Below are 22,796 nucleotides of genomic sequence, written 5' to 3' on the forward strand. Positions count from 1 at the left end.
GTTTAACTCAGCAGAGGAGAGCACAGGACTGTGGGCTGGCTCAGCAGATGGCAGGAGTCAGCTGAGGGCTGTGGGAACATCTGACCTTTCAGATCAAGCTGAGGAGGAGGAGAAGGTTACTGCAGCTTCAGGACAGATTTTCCTCTCTCTCACTTGCCTGTCAGTCCTTTGAAGCAGAGACCTGCTGCTTTTCGAATGTTTGGAGCGTGCACATAGGGTGGAGAATCCAGTAAGTAAATAATAGGAGTCATAATTCAGTGCACTGAAGCTGAGGAGCTGTGAAAGACATGATCTGTTTTCTTGTGACCTCCACCTCTCGCTGTGACTCGGGAACACGTTATTGTGTTTTATTTGCACTAGTGGCCAAGTCAAACAAATAGCTCTGGAACTGGTAAGGACTCCACCTCCATTCCCCAATTTTTCAGGTTGAGCATGAAACTTGTCTGTCTTACTGGGAATTTCTGAACATAAATAAACAGACACTTAGAGTAACTCGCCTTGATAAATGGGCAGTGTAGGTCGGGGCCTGCTGGATATGCAGGCAACTCAAAGATGAAGCAGAGCTGGGGAAGTAGGCAGGAATGGCTCTGCTTTTCTTGGCTTCTCAAATGGTTTTCAGGCTGAAATCAAATACTTGAGTGCATGAGGAAAGCTGGCTTCTGAAGTCATGATTTTGCACTGAACCTCACTGTAAGGATATCTCTTATAAAGCTACTTTTGATGTGGAAATTTGGCTCCAAACCACACTGAAGGCCATTATAAATAACCACTTCATCACAGGACACACAGAAGTTGGCTTCCTTGAACACTCCTAGAAAGCAAGCCTAACCTTATTGAGCCATAACCTCAGCTAGTGTAAATCAGAGAAGCTCCATTGACTTCATTAGTTTATACTGATTTACACCAGCTGTGACTGCAGCCCACAATACAGCAAGATATGTCAGCTTTTAAATTCTGTCACTGGGTGTTGAACAAAACTGGTTTTAAAACAAGACTGGCAATCCCAGATTTAGATCCTAATGAGATGCAGCATTGTAATTGTTTCACGATGCTTATGTGCTCCATTTTGTTTTCATTTTTGCATTGCTTCTGTTTTTCTTATCTCCTGCCAAACAGAGGAAGAGTACCACATATGTTACATTCATAACAAAGATGTTTTGCTGCATTGAGAACACGTCCTCCAGATGCAAAATGCCTTTGTGCTGTAGCTCAGCTTCTTCCTTTGCATAGGTACGTGGGTTATGTGCCAACACAAGAACGCCCTTGAGGGCAGCCCTGTGTTTCCCCAGGGCCTGGAGCTCTGGAAAGGGGCACCCAGAGGCTGTCCCAAGGGAACTTCAAAGGTCTGATTCCCCCTTAGGGATTTCCAGCTCCTAAGGTGGCTCATTTCAGATGGACAGGATGAATTGTGCCCGAGAGCACCCTGATAGCACCACTCTGAGACCATCAATACTCTGTCACAGTCCTGCAGGGTGCTCAGGTAATTATCCACACTGAGTAATCAACTGGCACCTCTGTGGTGTGGAAGGCTGGGAGGTGCATACAGATGGATTATTCAGCCAAAGGGAAGACATTCATATAACCAGACTGACAGTGATTAATACTGGTTATTACTTTATGACAGCAGCAGCTGTAACTTCCAGTCCAAGCCAAGGCAGGGCTGTGCACTGCAGAGATGCTTTTCTGCAGGCAGCAGTCTCTGCTCAACAGAGTCAGGAGGATAAACTGACAGGCAGAGGTAGAGAAAGCCTCTCTTTAAAATAAGAGCAGAAAAGAACTGATTCCCCCAGCTAAATCCCTTAACTTTCCCTTCCACTACCTTAATTCACTGCTCTCCCTAAGGCAGGTAACTCTGGGGTGGACAACACACACCACAAATACTGAACTACCATGGGGAAGGTCCGTGGGCAAACAGAGCTGAGGTGCTTCAGGAGAACTGAAGGTAGTGGATTTTAAACACTTAGTTGTCGTTATAAAGGTTCCTGCAAAGCAGGTATTCACCATAAGGTCTATTTCATGTGAGATGAGTCTCATGTTTGAGAACAGTCACCAAGATTTCAAAGGAAGGTGTGAAGAGCCTACAATAAGGTGACATGGCATAAACTCAGCTGTACAGGAATTCAGGATGGGCATTGTGCACATCTCTACTCTATGGCCAGCAAATGAGTTCACTTTGTTCTGTTACCGGGCCCAGAAACCCAGCATGGGTGTGAGATGAACAATCCTCCTAACAGGTGAGACCTGAATGCTGATCAGAGATGGGAATTCAAACAGCAGGATCATCTCCCATATCTAAGCTTGCTTCCTCTGGGTCTGTACAGATATTCTATCAAAGAGAGAGGCTGAAGAGTGTAGGTGGGCGTCTCTGTTACAATTTTAATCCAAATTGTCACTGACTTAGGAGTTACATGTCTGCAGCCTTCCCATTAGATAGTTAAGAGCAGCAAAAATTACTGAATTTGGTATAAATTCCCTTTGGCAAGCTTATGTCTCTACCCAAGAACCTGGAAGAACTAAAGAAGTGCTCTTCATGCAAGAAACTCCACTGGCAAGCTCTTTGAAAGAGTTACAAACAGAGAAATGTATTTTAGGAAAGGGGAACTTGTGCTTTCCTGAGACTGTGACCAACAGAATATATCTGCAATTAAAGAGTAAGAGTTGGCACTAATCCACCTCATTTCCTTACTGCCTGCTGGTGAGTTTGTTCCACAGCTCCTAAGGCATGGAGCTGGACTGGGGGCTGTGGCTCTGCACCTCACTGCATGCTGTGTGTTTTCTGCCGTGCCCACAGCTGTGATGTCCTTGGGTGGGATCCTACAGGGAACCTGGGAAGGGAAGGATGGCTGGCACTTCTGGGCAGAGTCTTTGTCCTTTGGAAATAGTTGGACATGAGGTATGGACAGGTGTGAGTGTTGCTGGGGTGTTTTCGGTGAGAAGGTAAGAGCTCATTTTCATTTTTCAAGAGCCCCCTCCCTGGGATTAAAGATGAAGGTTTGCCAGATGGGACAAGGGACCTGCTTAGGTGGGATTTTGGTGGCCTGTGGTGCTTCAGCAGCACTTTATGTTAGCAGAGAAAGCGCTGAGTCTTGTGGCAGAGAAACCCAGTCCCTGGTTCCCATACACCATCACTCAGTCCATCTTTTGTGAACAGAAAGATGAACAGTCCCAGTACAAGACATGCACACTTTAATATACAAATAACCCAAATAGACTATGATCTCTGTACCTCACTCCCCGTGTTATTTATGCACAAACTATACCTTAAACAGATTTTGTCTCCCAACCTTTGCTTTTTGTGTGCTAGCAGGCTGACAGACATCTCTGATAGCTCCAGCTCCAGTTTGTGTTCTGGTTATTCAGTGCTGCCAGAGACACTGGGATGACCTCCTGGCATCATTGACAGTCCTTCTCCTGTGGGTCTAGGGACAGACACTTGCAAGTAGTTATGTGTAGGTTTGTAACTGCTGCATAACAGACTACAAAACCACACCCAACAGAAATAATTCGCTGGCATGCCAATGAGCATCAACCCAGACACTTCAACTGTCTGTGTGCTCTGCTTTTTATCTGTTTCAAGTGTGTTGGGTTTGGGTGTACGTGTCCTCTCTGCAAGCATAAAACCATACTTTTGATCTATTGTAGAAAGGCCCTTTTACCATAAAGATAAAATATTTTTAAAAATCCTTTTGATTCTCAATCCTTTTTCCATTATTGCTCTGATATGGATGGGATCATATTGTCTAGTTATTATAGAGGATGTAGAGTGCATCCAAAGAACAAGGAACTGTAGAGCACATCCAGCCCTCTAGCTCATTTATTAATTTGTCTTGCTGTTTACTGATGTGTTTGGAAATATTCAGTACTATGTGATGAGCAAAGATGTTGGCTGCAACATAAAGTGTGTCTCAGCCAACACTGTGGCTGCTGCCATGATTTCTAGAGCTGTGGTTGTAGGACAATCATTCCATTCTGAATTTGTGCACTGGATAATTTACCTTGGAAGACTTTTGTTGCCTCTGAGAAGCTTTTTGATGATTAACACAAGAAAAGCAGTATGTCTGTTACTACAAATATTAATACATGGGAATGCAGGAGACAGCATCCTGAGCTAGCCTTTATCAGTCTTACCTTCCCACTCTCATGAAAAAATGACTGTGGAGAAATTCCTTGAAGCTTCTCTTTCCTTTTCTACTTGTAATCAGGATAGACTATTGCCACTGCCTCACTGGGTGTGAGGAGGTGTCACTGTGATTAGTTGTGTTCACCCTTGGTTTTGTTTGTAGTGCTGGCCATAGTTATTCCATCCTGCTGTGCCACGTCACCACGGTAAATGCCAGAACAGCTCATCCCAGTATTTGAGTGTTCAGTGAAGTGTGTCAATTAATTACTCTTCACTTGTGCTGTCACATAGACACTTCTGTTGCCCCAACAAGATGGTTTTAAGCAGCACAACAGAACGTAAACAGCTGATAAAAGCAGGACCATCAGCCTAGTAAGAATGTTGGATTTTTGGGTGTAGTGCAAAAAACCACAGTGTAACTTTAGGGGATGTTTGTTGTCAAAAGCAGAAATTCCTAGTAAAATGTTTTCTACTTTAAATTTTCCAAATCAAGTGATCATGAGTCCATTCCAGTGCGTGGTTTAGATCTGTAAAACAAAACTTTGCACGGGTGTCTGGCTAAGGGGCTGCCTGTTGATCTCATGTGTAATGTGCACAGCCCAAGCAGCTCCCAGCTGCATGTGGGAGCAGAGGAGCCACACTAAAGTGTGTATTCAACATCTGCCTTATAAGTTTTCCTGCCCTGACCATGACTTTCTGGAGTTCACTTATGTCCTGGTGGTGAACCTGTGTCTGATTTCCCAGAGGTGAAACCTTTATGCCATGCAGGACCCAACACCTCTGCAGCCACTGCAAATATTCCAAGAATTGTACACAGATCAGTAAAAAGATGGAGTGAGTACTTGGTCTTGGTTTGGGGGTGCGAGATGATTTTGAGGCTCTTTCGTCTCAAAAAAGAACATACAGGGTGCTGTGGCTGAAAGTTGAAGGTATTTAAAACAAAGCATCTTTCTTTTTTTTTTTTTAGCAACAAGGATTATGAGTGTTTAAATGTTCTGAAGGGATGTGGTATATTGTACTTTGTAGTCTTTAAATTAAATACAATTGTTTTAGAGGATATCCTCTATTTTGGCTAAAAGATATTGGATACTTGTTGATTGAAATGTTCTGGTTTTTCATGGTCAAAATGAAATGGGGTAATTGCAACCTCTTTAAAACTTCCTAAGTCTATCACCTTCCTTTAAGAAGGTGATGTTTTTGGTGGTAATTTTTTAAATTTATGGCTGAATCTATGAGAATCAGACAAGAGAGGATAGTTTGCATGACTGATTTGTGCAGGCCAAGCTACACAAAGGTGTTCCAGTTTCCTGATCCCGAGTGGTGCTGAGCCTCTTCACCAGCACTTCCCAATGGCTATGAGCATTTAGGATTTTTAATCCTCTATGAGCCAGTGTTGATACCTTACTGAATTAGACTCATTAAACTCTGCACTGTTACCTTGTTTCTCTGACATCTCTGCTTTTGACTTTGCTGGTGTAGCTACCTCAGATATCTCACTGTCTTGCTGACCCACAGTAGGTTTGAGAGCATAATTCCAGGCTTTGTGAAAATGGAACATTTCTAAAGCAGCGGCCCCTCGCTAATCTGCAGAGAGAAAACACGCATGACAGGCAGTGAGGATTCCATTTTTCAGGATCCAGGGTTTAAGACAAGCTTAAAGGAGTCTTATTAAAAGTGTTTTCCAGTGCATGTGGCTCCTTCTGACAGCACCCAGGTGGTTAAGAAACCAGCATTAAGAATAAAAGCCGTTTCTCTTCTCTGCACAACAAATGGTTCAAGTGTCTGGTATTCAATTCAGAAAGGAAACCTGCAGCAGTCATGTCCCCTGAAATAAACCAACCAACATTTTGAGCTGCCAACACTTCTGTCTATTACGTCAAGGCATCGCAAAGTTTAAAGCATAGCAAAGTAATATATATATATATTTTTTTTTCAGTAATCCCAGGGTAAATATTAGGTAGACAGCATTTCTGCTTTGCGCATTAAAAGCCCGAATGAATTTGAAAAGCCTGCAAGTGCACTTTGGGGATTTCGGAAAGTGTCGTTTGACCATGAGCTAAGACCAGGAGCTGCCATTTTGCAGATGGGGCAGGAGGGAAAGGCGTTTGGCCTCATTCATAACTTCACAGCTACTGCAAATATCAGCTGATGAATATTTATGTTATGACTGGCAGAGGCCCGAAAGGCAAACGGGGGAGGAGCGGAGGGGGAAGCTTAAGTTAGGAAAATGGTTGTCTGATCTCTGTGGGATTTCTTTACCAACACTTTCCATGCTTGAACAGTAGCTGCTGAATGAAATCATTATGTACTGAGCCCCTGTGCAGGAAAACAAGGTTTGTCAAGACTCCGTTCGTTAGCACCTCGTACTTTGTTTGAACCTCGGACATTTGCTGGGCCCTGTAAAGGGAAGTTTTTTTTTCTTTTCAAATACTCCATAGAGTGGACCAGTCTTCTTTTGTTTAGTCATGGTTTAATTAGTACTGTACTTGAATTTTAAAGAAGGAAAAGAGGAGAGTGCTGTTCTTCTCTATATAACATAACTACAATGTAATGTATTTCTTCATATTTGTATTATCTCAAATCAACCACTGAGAGGGGAAAAATCCCAACCTCTTCCTCTTGCCTTCACCAGGCTGTAAATTAACAGCAAGGAACAACTTTCAATAAAGCTTACCAACATGACTTCAGCGCTGGGACGGATCAAGGCCAGGAAGGAAACCGGCTGGAAAAAGGAACCGCTGGAAGGCAGCAAGGGCTTAGCAAAGTGAGGGTGGCTGCGGGTGGGCGGGCTGAGCCCCTCCACAGCACGGGACCTTCAGAGGTTTAGGGCTTCGTGAAATGCAAACATAAAGAAATAAGGGCAGGCAGCCTGAGTTAGATATACAGAAGAAATAAAAGTGCCCTCAACCAGCTGGTGACCTCCGAAAAGGCTTCCCCAGGGGCTCCACAGATTCACCACCCTCTGCTTCAGAGGAATAGGGAAAAAACTGGATTTTGACTACTGTACTCCTTCAGAAAAAAATCCCTAAACTTGGGTCTAATATGTCCACTTTTTCTCTGAGTGGTGACGCCTTGCAGGCGTTTTTTATACTGCTTATTTAGAGCCACCTTAATGCCTTCATCTTCAGGAAAAGCCCACGTGCAAGAAACCGCTCAAAACCCCCTCTCAACTTTCTTCTATTCCTTTCCATCCCGTTGGGAGATCCCTGTGTGTCCCATCTACAGGAACCAGCAGATGGTGCTGCAATACACCAAGTATGTGTTTCCCTGGAAAGGGAAAACCTGGGATACGTCTACTCGGGACTGCCCCTGGCTACTTCCAGCCCCTGAGGGAAACCGCTTCCCGCCTTCCCCCACGGCAGCCCGGTGCAATTGCAAACGCAGCCGGTGCAGCTCCGCTCCTTCCCGAGGGCGGGCGAATGTCCCCATCGTTATTTCCTAATATCCAAAGGAGTTTCTGGTGGGGAGGGGTCTTTGGGGCTGAGGGGAAGGTGTGTGGGGAGGGGTTTGGGGGCGGCAAGGCAGCCACGAGGCCCCGCCGCTTTGCCCTCACGGTGAGGGTTTTGGCGGGCTCCCCTCAGGAGGGCGGCCATGTTTGACTCTCTCCCTGCCACTTTCGTCGGTGCTGGGTTTGTGCCCGCGGCTTGCAATGGAGGTGCTTGGGGTCTAAAAAAAGGCCAGGTTTTACCTTTTTTTTTTATTTTTATTTTTATTTTTTTTTAACGTTTCCTCCCGAGAAATAATGGTGAATTTGTGTCCAGCCCTGCTGCTGGCCCAGAAGGAATCTTGGGGTGGTTCACCTCTCAGGGTGCTGAGGGCCACCCAGTTTCTGCCTCTACCACCTGGCTCCAGCCAGGTAAAAGTAGTCACCTCTGTGGTGAAAATAGTGAGGAAAAACCTCCCAAAAAAAGGACAGGAGAGAGACATGGGAAATTTGGACTAAAGTGCAGAAACACATGCAAGGACAATGAGCAAGCTGGGCATCCTCATGTGCAGGGGCTCTATAAAACATGGCAGGGTGACCTAGGACCGGTGTGGATGTGGTGCCTTATTTTTTACATACAAAGTTATGTGGGAAAAAGGTAACTTCTTGAAATATTTAGCGTTTAATTGAGATTGTCCCACCAGCACCTGTAAGCCCATGGTGTGCTGTGAGGAGCTGCTCACCAGCAAGCAGCAGGGAGGGAAGGCACAAACAGGGAGGCACAGATCAGGGAAGGATATAGGATGACCCAGTGCAGCTGTTTTTGTTACACCACCGAGCTGTAAAGTTGAAAAATGATTTAAAAAGCAAGGGATGTGCCAGGAGTACTAGTGTGTCCTGCTTATGGACGCTTGGGGCATTCTGTGCAAATTGAACTTCCCCCCTCTTTATTTTTGGATGGCTTAATATTGCAGAAGTGGAAGGGGAGAGCAACAACACACTTGGAGTGTGGAGCCTTTTCCCTGATCCCTCTGGCACTGAACTGCAGCAGAGTGACCTGAGGACAGAAGCAAAGCCTGGCTGCTCCCATCTTTTCATTGCTGTAATCCAAAATGTGGAGGTTATTTCAGTGTGGAGGCTGCACGTGAAAAGGGTCTCAGTTTTGGGGATTTTGTTTAGATTAAAAAAATTAATAACCAGGTGGGACAAGAAGGATAACCTGTGTAGGATTTACTGGACAGCATGGGAGCAAGTGGAGGGGCCTTGATGGAGCTGGAGCGATTTGCATCCAGGGAATGTGGGGCTGTACCTAGAGGTGTGCACACTGGTGCTCCACAGACTGCAGTTACAGCTCCCAGGACCGAGACAGCCCACATTCCTTTCACAAGTAAATAGCAAAACTTTTCTTTTCACTGCAGGATTATTTGATCATTGTGAGTCATGTGTGTGTGTGCGTGTGTGTGGAGGCTTCTGGTTGGGTTTTTTATCTGCTCAGTAGCTTTTTGGGAAGGTGACCCATTTGTTTCCAATCAAAAGCACCTAGGAAAACCTGCTCCATAAGAGAGGTTATTCATCTCAATGAGGTAAAAAGGATGGAAAGACAATTACTGCCTCTTGTGATTAACGCAATATGTGACTCAAAACATTAAGCAAGAGTGCTGCTGACGTGATAGCTTCATCCCCTCAACTTGAATCCAGTCTGAAACATCAGGCTGAAACATGAAGTAGTTTCCCTGAAGCCAGGCTGCTCTGGCTTTGCATCCAAAGACACTGAAGTTAGTCCATAACCTAGAGAAAAAAGTGCTGTTTAAGTGGCTCATTCCTATTACAAACAAAGTTGGGAGATCTCTGGTGTAGTCTTTATGTTTTGATTTAACAGGTAGAAGGTGGATTTCATAGGCAGCCTCATGGAGTCACAGCCTGCAGCCCTGGAGGCTCCTGCTGTGGCTCAGGCAAAACCTGCCAAGTAATCTCACCTTTTCCTCCTTGCCAGACTCTCCTTTGCCATTCTTGGATTTGATGTATGATACAGATTTTAATTTCATCTCTGTGTGGGAATGGATGCTGGTGTTCCTTTTGCAGGATAAGGTGGATGTGAGATGATTTTTCTGTCCTTTTGCAATGTGCCTGTACATATCTATCCCAAGTGGTTTGAGGAGCTGGAAATCAGAGTGTGAAAGGATAGGTCCTTGCAGGAGTTCCTCATGTGCAGGGTCTGTAGAATCATAAAAAGGTTGAGAAGGACCTTAAAGACCATCTCATCCCACCCCTCCTGCCATGGGCAACAACATCTTCCACTACACCAGATTGTTCAGGATCACATCACAAGCCTGGCCCTGAGCACTTCAAGAAGGTGAGCTCTGTGCAATTGAGCAAATAATTTAACTTGTGACATTTATATATCAGAATACAGCTGTTAGAGTGACAATAAAAATAATAATTCTGTGGGAAAATTGGAAAGTTATGGGGAAATTCAGTGAGTGTCCCAGAGGACTTGAGTTTATTTTTAGTGAAGCATTGCAGCAATTTTATTTGCCATATAAAGTGAGGAGATTTTTCTTTTGGAACACTCTATGTTCTCTCAGGTGCAGTGATGCCCCAGTGTGGGTGGTACTCCTGATACTCTGTATAATTTAGACGATGCTCTTGATATTCTGTATATGAAGAAGCACAGCTGTTGCAGATACTTTCAGCAGTTAAGGTTTTTCAAAATTACACGTTGCAAACATGAGTTTAAAAGAGGCAAGCAAGTCAGATTTTAAAAGGATGCTAATTACAGAAATATCTTTCCTTCTTCTCTTCCCGAGCTTACCCCTTCCTTCCCTCATACTTCACATTTATGGTTTTGGGACCTGAACTCAAGCATGGAGCTGCTTCATTTCTTCAGGTGGAAGATCCAGAAGGACACAAAGCTTTAGGTAGGTAAACATTGATTTTGTTGGGGAAGCCACGTGGCAGCATTTTGGAGAAAGTGCCTTTGGAGGGTGGGGGCTGGATCATCCTGCCTGTGGGAGAGCTGCTAAGAGGGGCAGAGCTCCTCAGCGTGGGGTTAAAGGAGTTGTGGTCTGACTGACACAAACCAAGGCTGAGTGAGCCCACCCGTGAGCTGATGTTCCCTGGAAAAGAGTGTGCTGCCACCAGCTCCCAAAATGGGACTGGTTTCACGCTTGTTTCAGAGCCAGCCACAGGATGTAGTGTCGTATTTGTGTGGCTCTTGTAGCATTGTACTACACTGGATGGTGTTTATTTAGTGAAGAATCATTTCCCAAAATACAGCCCTACCATGTTTTGCAATAGGGTGGCAAATACTGCTTTGTTTGTCAGCTATGGGGTGTACTGTGGATGGTGAGTGATTCATTGCCCAGCAGGCAAGAATTTAATTTGTAAGAAAGGTCTGTAGTTTAAATTTTAAAAAACCCTCTATTTTATGTTCCAAATTCTTGTGAGAATGATAATAATTTGGATGAACTTCTAGAGGTAGTTAAGGTAAGCGGTAGATTAGGCTTCTAACGCCTTGCCAGATTTGGCCATAGTTTTGTGCAGTCAATTTAAAAGAAAAAATAAATTTTAGCTGTGATTTTGTTTCTGAGTTCAAGGAGATTTAATTTTGTAGCTTGCTTGGGAATGTGACGTGCACAGTTGTTACCCCTGAAATTGGGCAAAAGCAAAGCAGATGAATTTCAGTTTTCTTCTGGAAGTCCATGGACTTTGGGAGATCACAGTATACCCTCCCATCTAGGAGAATCTCATGTGGTTTGAGGTTTTATTATAGAATTTTCTACATCTGTACTCAGGGTAGATTCATGTTTAAGTGGAAGCCCAGCAAGGCCACAGCCAGGTGTTAGGATGTGGCATGGGTGACTCAGTAGGTGGTACACTTCCTTCTCCATCAACATTGAATAAGTGTCCTTTGTGGTAATGGATGGGTCAGCTCCTGGCTGACATGGAGAAAAACAAAGTCACTGCTAAGGTTTTGGTACTTGTACAGCAAAGTCCCCTGTCCTCTGAGGAGCACAGATTTTATTCAGGCTGTTCAGCTGTGACATGGCCGGGCTTTGTGGGTCTGGGAAGTGACAACTGGATTTAATTGTATGATCCACAATTCCAAGTCCCCTGGTACTCCAGTACTTGGACCCTATGTGAGGGCACAGGGGAGGCCCCTTCAGCTCTCAGAGGTCTCCCAGCAGCAAGCCTCCAGAGACAGGGATAAAACAGTATATCCCATAGTTCTGAACCTCTCTGAAACCTGCCAGGGCTCACAAATGACCAAAGCATGCATGAGTTCTGTTCTGCTTTAAAAATGAAAATACCCCGTAAAAATCACATTTCGGGACAGTAAAAATGTTTTTTCACCTTAAAGGTTGTTGTTTCAAAGGATATTTTCATAGTGACTGAAAAAGAAACTGGAAATCCCATATTATTTCTCTTTCCTCCCTCAGCCAGGCCCTTTCTGTGGCCAGAATTTTATCTGGTGTGAGGAAAAGGCTCCCTGGATAGAGAGAGATGTTTGAAGGCAGCATTTAGGTGTCGTTTGCCACTTGGCCTGACTGCAGCTGGCCAGCTGCTGAGATGGCACCTCCACTGTGGATGACACAGTTAGGGGCTTTCTTTTCCAAACCCTGCCTCAAGGAACAGAGGGGGAAAATATTAGAGGGTTTAGTTATAACATGGAGAGAATGGTGCTTCTGAAGTAAGCACCTCAGATACAGAAAAGTACAGGTATAGCTCACTGCTCTGTGCGTATCCCCACAAACAGTAAGATAAGTTTTTTTCCTCTTTGGCTGCAACTGGGCATTGAATGTGGAATTAAACAGCAAAATTTGTAGTCCTGACAAAATGAAAATTGTTTTCTGAGATCAGTTCACATTTTAAATCTACTTTTTTTGTAGCCACAGAAACAAAACCCCATTATCATAAACTTTGATTATGCAACAGAGTTTTGCAGCCAGTGCTACTTTCTGTATCTCTAGAGTTCCAGTGTTTCTAGGCTGTTGCTCACGTAAGAAAGTTCACACTGCTTTTCTGTGTAAGGGTTTGAGCATCATTGGCTGCCAAGATTACAGAAGGTAGATCTTTTTTCTTCCTGTGGAAATGACATCTACGTTATTTTTTGTTACTACATTAGCTTATTATGTGGGCTTACATAGTCTTATGTTACTTTTGGTAAAAGGTATTGTGTCTTTCTGAACACTTCTGTGGCCTCACTGTTGTTTCCGTAGAGATCTAGGTGTTCTAAATGTTTGTGGTACCAAAGGGATCTGGATCTTTAACCTCCTTAGGGAACTTTGAGAACCCCTTTAAGTGCCTACCTGTGCTTAAACAATTCTGAGAAGCTGATCCTTAATCTGTCTCTGAGCACCTCATTTGCAATTTTCTGTAGAAAGACCCTTCTGACAGAAGTAGTACTGACTGAGGAACTGGTGGTTGTGATGATGCTTGTGTCACTTGTTGGTTCATAGCTGGATACAGCTCCAAGGACAAAATAATCCGAGGCATCTGCTGGTAAATGGCTCCATTCAGGACAGAGCAGAGGAAAGGAGCATGTGTGACTTTACTGATGAGGGTCGTGGCCAGAGTAATTTTTCCACTAGAATGTAACTGTCTGTACTGCCTGCATTGTAAAAAGAGGGTAAGAAAAATACCTTAAGTTATATCCTGGTTAGTCACGCACAAAGGAACAAATGCTGAGGGAAATTTTCGCTCAGCTATAATCCTTACTCATGGTGGGTGTTGCAGTTTCTTAACTAGAGGCTCAGCTGGGGATTAGTGCTGCAGAGAGGGAATGACTACAGCAGGAAACAGTGGCCCAGTTAGTCCTGGGGCTCCAGGAAATTTGTACCTGGTGCTGATGTTGGGAACATTTTATTTTTCTGAGAAACTTCTGTCATTTGAAAAGCTGAAAATCTTTTGGCTGGGGGTATTTTAGCCTTTCTGATGAAAAGGTGCAGTTTTCTGTGGAAAGCAAAGCGCTGCTTTGGAGGGGACTGTACTAAGTGACCTACAGGTTATTTTAAATAGAAACATTTCCTCCAGCTCCACACATTCAAAAGAAACTGTGTTTCAAAGAGCTTCCCAAGTGACAGTGAAGTTATTTCAGTAATTCTTGTGCAGGCAGAGCACCCTGGGATTGGCATATGGCTGTGTTCATTGCAAGCTGTCCAAATTAAAATTATTTTTTAGATGAGCAATTTTCATTCCAGGGCTTCTTGTGCTGTGCAGGAGCAGCCACAGAACACCTTGTTTTCAATAATAAATTTACTGTTATCTATAATAACTCTTGTAATGTGAGACCTTGTATTGAGCTGTGTGATCTAACAGCTGTGATTGCTGAGGGCCTGCAGTAAAAAAGCTCTGGTTGTTTTTGCAAAGAATGAAACTGATTCATAGCAAAATTATATGAGTTTTCTACACGATTTGAAAGTAGTTTGTGGGCTTTTACTCTCACTCAAATTTAAATGGTTCCAAAATTTCCAGCAAAATGATTTTTCACACTTGAGTACTGGCAAAGACAGAATTCTTTAGAGCTTACAGGAGGTGTGTGGTTTGAGTGGCAGCTGCACTTCCCTTTGGCAGAGAAATAGGAGGGTGGATGTGGGAGGAAGTCTGGCTGTCTGGGGAGGTCTTGGAGTGCCAATGATGAAGGATGTGAAGATCTTAAAAGATTGGAATCTGCAGGAAGAAAAGGTTGAAAGGTGATGGACAATGAAGGAGACAGTCCATCAGGAAAGCCCAGCTGTCCTAATCGTGGCCGTGTTCTCCTGCTTTCTCCTGGCCTACTCCTTTTTCCCTCCCTGAGAGTGGGCGTGCCACAGCTGAGGTGCCCTTCCAGGCACGGCTCTCACTCAGGGTGTGCTGTCTGTGCTGGGCTCCCACCGCAGCCTCACAGCAGCCTCAGCTGCATCACCGTCAGCACTGAGAGCAGAGCTCAGGTGAATGCCTGCACTAACCCAACTCATCTGCTGCATGGTGAGCCTGGTTTACTCTTAAGTTTGCCAGTGCAGCTTAGTTTTGGGGTAGTGGCATCTCACAGGGCAGCAGCAAGCCTGCTGCCCTGCTGCATGGTGAGCCTGGGTTTACTCTTAAGTTTGCCAGTGCAGCTTAGTTTTGGGGTAGTGCCCACCTTACAGTGAGTCTGTCCAGTGGAGGTGAGGAGCACTGGGAGGAGGGGGACATGGAGTGAAGGAATAGGAGCCCACAGCTGACAGGCCCCGTGCAGGGCAGCTTTTCATGTCTTCATCTATTTGTGGCATTGGTGATTCCCATGACCTTGGGGTTTTGCTGTGAAAGGAAAGTTTGAAAGCTTACCATCATTTATTTATAATTATAAATAGTAATAAAACCAGAGACAGTTTCTGGGCTCAGTACATTCCTCGCAGCAGGATTCCCCCTTGACACCAATCTCTGTTCCAGGGAATGGAATGCCCTCCATTCCCTTTCTGCACTAAACTTTTCCTCCTCCAAACAATAACCCTGTGTTGCTCCCAGTGGCTCAGTTGTGCTGTGGTGTTGGTCCTGCTGTGTCCCATCCCAACACCTCCTGCACTATTGCTGTGATTAAGATTTTAAGCAGGGAGTCATCAAGAATATTTAAATTATTCTATAAATTAGGCTTAGAGAAGTGAGTCAAGTATGCAATTTCTACATTTCCAGACAAACTGTGTGTTTTCTCAGAGGTTTTAAAGCCAGTTTTATAGGCTGAGTATGGCAAAAATCAGTGTAATCAGCAAATACTGACCTTTATGATAGAACAGGATATTGGCTTTAGTAATTGTGGTTCAGGTCAGGTGATCTAGATCTGGAAAGAAAATGAACTTAATTTGCCTCTCAATGTGATCTGATCTTTCTCAACATCTGATATCTAGGAATAGATGTCATGTCAGAAAACCACAAAGTTAAGAACAGAAAATAGCATGAAGGTTTTAAAATAAAAACTCACTATTTTCCCCACTTTTTTTTCCCTTGAAAAAAAAAATCTTGAAATATTTTTAAAACAACAAAGATATTATTGTAAGTATATGGTAATATGGATCTAATAATTGCCTGGAATAAGAAGTCAGATCTCAAATGTCTTGTACCTGAGATGTTATTAAAAAGCCTAGGCAGTACATGGGTTTGGGCTTTACTAATTCACACCAGAAGAGCATGTGTCCAGTTAGTGGTTTGGGCTTTTTGACTGAGCTTTTTTTTTGGGCTTTTTTTCTTAAGAATGTGAAAGTTAAATTGTGACAATGACTCAAACAAGGCATTGTGGAAGCCTCTTTTATGTCTTCCTACTCCCCAGTTTTGTCAGTATGTGTTAGTCTGAGCTTTGTGGGAGTGACTGAAGAGTCTCTGTAATATTAGTCTGGATTTAGACAGGGCTGGCTTCTTTTGAATTCAGGTAACTCATTTCTGCCTCATAGAGCAGAGTGGGGGTTCTTAGAGCATTGCCATGAGGAGCCTGCTCAGTGAAAGCCTAAAGGTAACCAGAGCATGTTTATGCAAAATGGAACGAGTGAGGAGGACTCTGCTGCTTGAAATGAATGCTTCTTGAGTTTTGTCAGCTTAATTTTAAATATTTGTTCTTTAACCTTTAACTTCAGCCTTTAGGTCCCTCCACATTAATTGAAATCCACATTCTTTTAGACATCAGGCTACACAAAGAGGCTGTCTCTAGTAGATTTTGGCCTCAAGTCACCAAGTTGCCACTCATCAGCTGAGCTGTAGCAGCTGATGACACATGTTCTCATAAATGAATGCTTACAAATTAATATTAGTGGGAACTGGATGTACAACTGCCCTAGTGAGATTTGGACTTTTTGTCCAATTTATAAAATTTTTTGTTTTGTTCATTTTACTGTGGAGACATCTGTTTGCCTTTATTCCAGTGGAAATTAAAGAGCTAACCTTGGTCAAAGTTTAATTTTGTTTTTAGCGTTACATTTTATTTTCAGAAACCTAATCAAGCCTAAGTTCACTCAAGGAAATCAGCTCCTGTTTTCAGTCCAGCCTCCTTTCTCTTTGAAAAGTTGTGCTGCATTTTAGTGGTCAGGATTAAAATTAACCACCTGCTCACCTGGATCCAAGCTAACACTGGAACTAAGGCAGCACTGCCTCACACTGTGAGGCACAGACACTTCTGAGCCATTCTTTATTGCCCCTTAATATCTGTCAGCAAGAGAAGCTCATACTAATGGGCAATATTCCAGTTTTAAGACCCCTCCCAGAGAACGGGGAAATGTTGGATTAGATTTGATTTTAATCCCACTGAAAAGCTTTGCCATTTTTTAAATTGTCAGCATCTGGATGTTTCTGGAATTGCTACTGGTGGAAAAAGAAGTTCTTTCTGTGGCTGCACAGAAAGAGTGACTTTGACAGAGGACTGGTCTGAATTGTTTAATATTGTACATCCGTGACCTTCCAGAAATTCCATTAAATTGCCTGTACATATAGATGAACTGAGCATCAAACCAACTTTGATGGAATAATAAGTACTGGGGTTAGAAATTGAGGAAGTCAGTCAGTCAGTGGAGCCTGTGGATGGCAGAAGGGGAAGTCACTCAAGGGGGAGCTGTGGAAACCCAGTTCTTGCTGTATATAACTCAAAATAAGACTTTGCAGCTTAATGTAACTCCTGAATTCTTACATCGTACGTCTTCAGCCTTTCCTCCATAAAAGGGGCAGAAACCTCTGGTAGAGTTGTTTGCTTTGAAATGAGTTATTCAGTACTGCATCCATCTAATCCAAAGCTTTTCCATCAACACTAGACTGAAAGTTTCCTGTTCTTTGGTTTTCTGTGGTCTACCTTCTTAGTCACCATAACCTCTGGACTGCCAGGTCATACACAACTTGTAAGTTCTGGCTTGTGTTTGATTATAGAGGGAGCTCCTAAACCCCTTAATTTGGTTACTAATTCCATTGGGAAAGACTGAAAAATGAGTGTGAAAGCCAAATGTTATCTACTAAAAAGCCTCTTTTACTAATATGTAAAAAATGTCCAGTTCCATCTAAACCCTGCTTTTTTTTGTCTAAGGATATAACATCCTGGTGACATCAGAGACACTCTTACTATATTATTTTTGGCCCATTCACAATGGCTTTAACTCTCAGTCTTGTCTCAGCCAAAATTGTGTCAAAAGGGGTCAGAAAGGAGAATGTAGTAGCCGCACTAAGAAGGTCATTTTTGCTTAATATGTTGGGTGTGCTCCCTTAAACCCTGGGGCTTAGTATCTGAGGAACATTTGATTGGCTTGGATCAAGTACAAGTGCTTCTATACTGGAAACTAATCCTGATAGATTTTACAGGACGTTTCAAGTTACTAAAACACAAACCCCTGGATGAGGGCGAGTTAGAGGGAAGGAGGACCCTGCTGGGCTTGCCTCTGGAAGAATCAACAGAGCAGAGCCACTCGTTTGCTTTTAAGGAGGATGAGTGAGAGGGCGTTGGGGCACTGACTGAGGCTGACAGCCCTTGATGGCTGGGGAGATGGGACTTACACCCCATTTCCATTATGCTGATGGCAACTTAAAAACACAGATGTCAATCTCGGTGACTCTCTCTGCTCCACAGAGCAGCTACAAACAAACAACAGCCGGCAGAATCATGTGAAATGCTGGCGGTGGCAATGAAAAAGTTCCTCTGCCTCCTGCTGAGATTTCCTTGGGATGGGGAGGGATTGCTGCAGGGCAGATGTTCAAGACAGCATGACAGACAAGGGAGAAAGAATCTTTAGGTTTATGAGAGAGGAACGACTACTGTTTGTACACGTGATCAAAAACCACCAGAGATGCAGTGAGAAAAAGACGTACACTAGGAGCCCTCTGAGCTGTATTTTCTCAATATGGTTCTTCTTGGGGGGGAAGAAATCCCCAGAGGTGCTTCTCGAGAGTCTGTGCTGCTTGCTGGAAAGCAGTGGGTGGCAAAGATCTCCTTTCTTTTTAAATAGGTTTTAAATAGGGTCAGCAATCTACTGAATAAGCCACTTCAGCCTCATTTCATATCTACCTTTACATCTTTGAAAGTTTGTATTTCAACTGAATTTTATCTTTGGTCCTGACCTCTTTTGCTATAGTATTATCCCTATGTGTATATGTAGCAATTATTTAACAGAACATTAGGACTTCTAACCATCAAAACTTGTAAAATTTGAGTTATCCTAGGAAAGGATGAAAAATATATTTCATTTCACTCAGTACCTACTAACTATTTGCTTGTTCATCATCCTGGACTGCATTTAGATAAAATTTGAAATTAAACTAAATGCACAAAAAGACCACCAAAATGTTTTATAGTTGTACCTCTTAATGTTCCTGTTTATATAGGAAAAAAATATTTGAAGATATTTTGCATGTAAAATTAACCTGTTAAACACAGAAATAGAGAAAAACTTGTGTGAAGCATCCACATTAGAGGCCTGGAAAAAACCTGAACAACCTCCCCCCACTAAAAACTCTGATATGGTTTCTACTTCTTGCCTGGAAGCAGTGATGTCTGAGACTTTGACTGAATCGAGTCAAGCTGATTGCAAATTTTACTCAAATCTCAGTTGGAAAATGAGGCCACAGTGAAATTAACAATGTAAACAATGTCTGGAGGAATAAATGCCAAGAAAATGGGAAAAGTAGGCTAAATTTCTGTGTTTGGCTTAGGTCAGGAAGAAAGAAAAGGGGGACAGTGTTATTTTCACAGAGAAATGGACAGGAATCACCAAGTGTGAAATAACTCAATGATGTCTTTCCACTGCTGTTTATTGGAAAGCAGTGGGAGCCTTTCTCCGGCCTACTTCACCATGAGGAAGGAAGGTCTAAACTAAAAAAAAACAAAAACAAACACCAAAAGAATTTTCTAGCTTTTCTAGCAACTTTTTACATGTCTTTGATCAAGGGCCTGATTTTGGTTTTGTTCTCTTTTGCAAAATGAGCATAGGAGGTCTCTTTTTGTTAGCTTCATACATGGGATTTTTCTTATCTAGCTCTTGTCAATCAATAAAACCCTAAAAGACTGAAAAAATAAAAATTTTTTTGTCCAAGTTAACCTCTTCCTAGAGGGCAAAGAGAGATGAGCAGCTAAATCCCATGCCATTGATGTCATTTGAATATGCCCAGCTCCTTTAAGGGTACAAGGAGACTGATGCCCTCAGTCAATGCCTTATGCCTACTCAGGGTGCTGTAAGCATGGGCTCTCTGTGCAACACCTTGCATGTTTGGGCTCCAACTCTGGTTTTATTTCTACTGGGAAATACGAACTGGAAGCAGTGGTATGATGGGAGGGCTAGAAAACCCCATCTGAGCAGCTTCTAAGGCTCCTACCCTCCAGGCATCAGTGAGATGGAATCACTTGCTGTGTGGTACCCTGATTAGAAAATCAATTCAAATATTCACCTATATGATTTGCAGGCACTTGGACAAAAAGTTAATGAAAAAGTATTTCTGGCAACAGTTCTGAAATATTTTTTTTAAAGCTAGCTTTACTCTGCATCATTTTTCAGGTAATTTGCACCTCTTTGTGTGCATGTGCACTGTGACATTGCCACTGAGCCCAGACCCATCTGCATTTCTGTGCAGAAATCCTATCGAACACATGGCTTGGCACCAGGCACACTGAGAGCATGGGCTGGGTACCTGAGTGGAGTTCATACCTTGTAGTTTATTCAAGTAGAGCTGAATGGACCTGCTGTTTCCAGCAGACTGCTTTTCTAAAGAGTTCACTTGTCTCAGAGTAGCAGTGAAAGAGTAAAAAGGTTCAAGCCCTCAGCCTTGCTAAGAATGGGACCATAAAGTCACCACCAGCAGCTTGATGGCCTGGAATGCTGGGTGACTGTGGGCCTGCAGAGCTGCAAACACCCAGTGCTCCATGGCCTGGGCTTTCACCCACCTCAGACAGTGTAGCTGCAATACTGAATCACTTTTTGTTGTCCTGAGAATGTTTATGATTGTGAGAGCAGAAATCTTAAAAACAAAACAAAAACCCCCAAAACCCAAGCAGGGATTTTCTTTTCTCTTGTGCATATGTATTATTTCTGGCTACCATGACATTTTTCCTCTGCTATTTGGCTTTGTAGAGTTGATAGTATCACTTTGGTCAAACCAACTGCATTTCCAGACCTGGGCTGCACAGCCCACTGCCGAGGTGAACGGAGAGGTTTTTAACAAATAACCTCATAAAACTGCTACATTTTTTTCTCAGCAAGAAAAAGTTCATCGTGCGGTATCCCAGTTCTTTGGGCTCCTCAAACCAACGGGAATTTGCTCACCTTGTCATGAGGTGCTTTTTTTCTCTTGTCACATGTTCTGTGCTGTTTGCCACATGGGTTACAGATGGTAGTTTTAATTTGAAAACACAAATGTAATAAATTCAGCAGATTAGTATTTGGCTGGGATTGAGGGCTGAGATTGTTCAATTGACTATTATGGAAAACACATCAGCCAACCTCATCCCTGACCAGAGAGCAGTGGTTCCATCCCCTTACAAACAAAGCCTTTGTTTTGTCTTCCTTGCTCTGTGATTCTGGTCTCTACTGTGCATTTGTTTCCAAAGCAAAACAAAGAATTCATAATCTTTGGCAGCTGAAATATTTCAGCTTGGATTTTCCTGTTACACAACTTACCTACTAGCTGATGGAGTAGGACATGACCTCACTGCTGAGGAGCAGTATTTTTTCAGATGCCTTCATCCCTGTTTGTTTCCAGTCCAGCTTTAACCGGGAGTCAGCCATAAGGCAGAGTCTGAGGATCAGGGTGCTGGTGCTGCTGCCCCACATTCCATGCTGCAGAAAGAGTCAAGCCTGTCCATTTGATATGGTTTGTGAAATGAACAAACACATTATTCGTATTCCTCTGATGAAATGTGGAGGGTTATGGATAATCCATGTCTGCCATACAGCCCTTGACTGTTTTACCTGCATTCTGCCTATTGCTTCCCCCTGGTTAGTTATAATATGTCTAGACTTCTATCAGGTTTAATGAAAACAATCATAATGGCAACAAAGATTTCATTTTTCCTCCAAATGTGCTCCAAACTGACCCTGGCTTGGAGTGCCAGCAGCTTCCTGCAGTGCAGACAGTCCTGTCCTGTTGCAGGGTATATTCTGGGGACAGATTTGAGCTAGGAACAGATTTGAACTTTTAGGTGTAACTGCCATGAAACTCAATTTTCCATTGAGTCATGTGATATCTCTTCCTTATTATTTTGGCCATTCTGTTCAGACAGGTTTTAAGTGTTTCATTTTTTATTCTGAGACGCTGAAAACATGAGCCAAAGAAACCTAGCAGAGGAAAGCAGGAGAAGAACACGTAAAAGGATGTAAGGTACTGGAATGTTCTCTATTTTTTGGTTTTGGTTCTTTATCAATGTAAACTGCATGATCTATTAACCACTGAGCATGGGGTTTTGAAAAAAGCAAATTAATTTAGAAAATGGATAGATACCTAAGTAAGGACGGCACCAGTATTAGGCCTGAAAGACAAGCACTGAATGACTCCCACTTTTTGGATGAGTATTTGCAGGATTAACATATAAAGTTGAAAATTGAACAAGAGAGAGGAATGAAAAGGGAAAAAAATGACATTTCTTTACAGGTCTTCTGCCAACCATTTGATTTTTCTGAGAGTGCATTTTTTGACATTTAGTAACAATAATTTGATTTGTTTTAGTGTTTGAGGCCCTTGGCCAAGACTGGGGATGTGTTATGCTTTGCACGTGTTGCACATGTAGGGACAGCTCTGCTCATAGGACTTACAAAATGCAGGAACAGAAATAAAGACTCACAGAGGTGCTGGTTGTTTCCATGGGGTGATGGAAAAGGCCAGGCAGGTCACTGGCATAGCCAAGAATAAAGCCCAAGTGTGCTGACTCCTGATCTTGTGTCCTGCTTACTAAACTTTGCCTCTTGTAGCAGAAGAATGGCAGCCAAAATGCTGCAATTGTCTGGGGTGGGAACAGGGTTGAGAAAGACACTGAGAAAAAACCATGTTCAGCTTTTTATGAATTCGTAATTTTCTGGATTTGTCACTAGCAGTGACAAAACTGCCAGCACAGTTTCTGTCTGTTGAGTTCTGCACCTAACAAATTTGTTAGTGGGTCTTGACTGCTCACACTCCCTCTGTTTCAACATTTCTCTCTGCATGGTGTCTGTACAGCCAGATATTTTACTGGATTGTTTTATAACTTTCCAGTAATGAATAATATTAATCACCCAGTAGCAATATGTGAAATCAGGCATCTTTAGGTGCTGAAGGGGTGTAAACTTGCAGCTTGGCAAACAGTCTTTTAAG

Source organism: Pyrgilauda ruficollis, unplaced genomic scaffold, assembly GCF_017590135.1.
Source record: "Pyrgilauda ruficollis isolate IOZ18807 unplaced genomic scaffold, ASM1759013v1 scaffold31, whole genome shotgun sequence".
Taxonomy (NCBI): domain Eukaryota; kingdom Metazoa; phylum Chordata; class Aves; order Passeriformes; family Passeridae; genus Pyrgilauda; species Pyrgilauda ruficollis.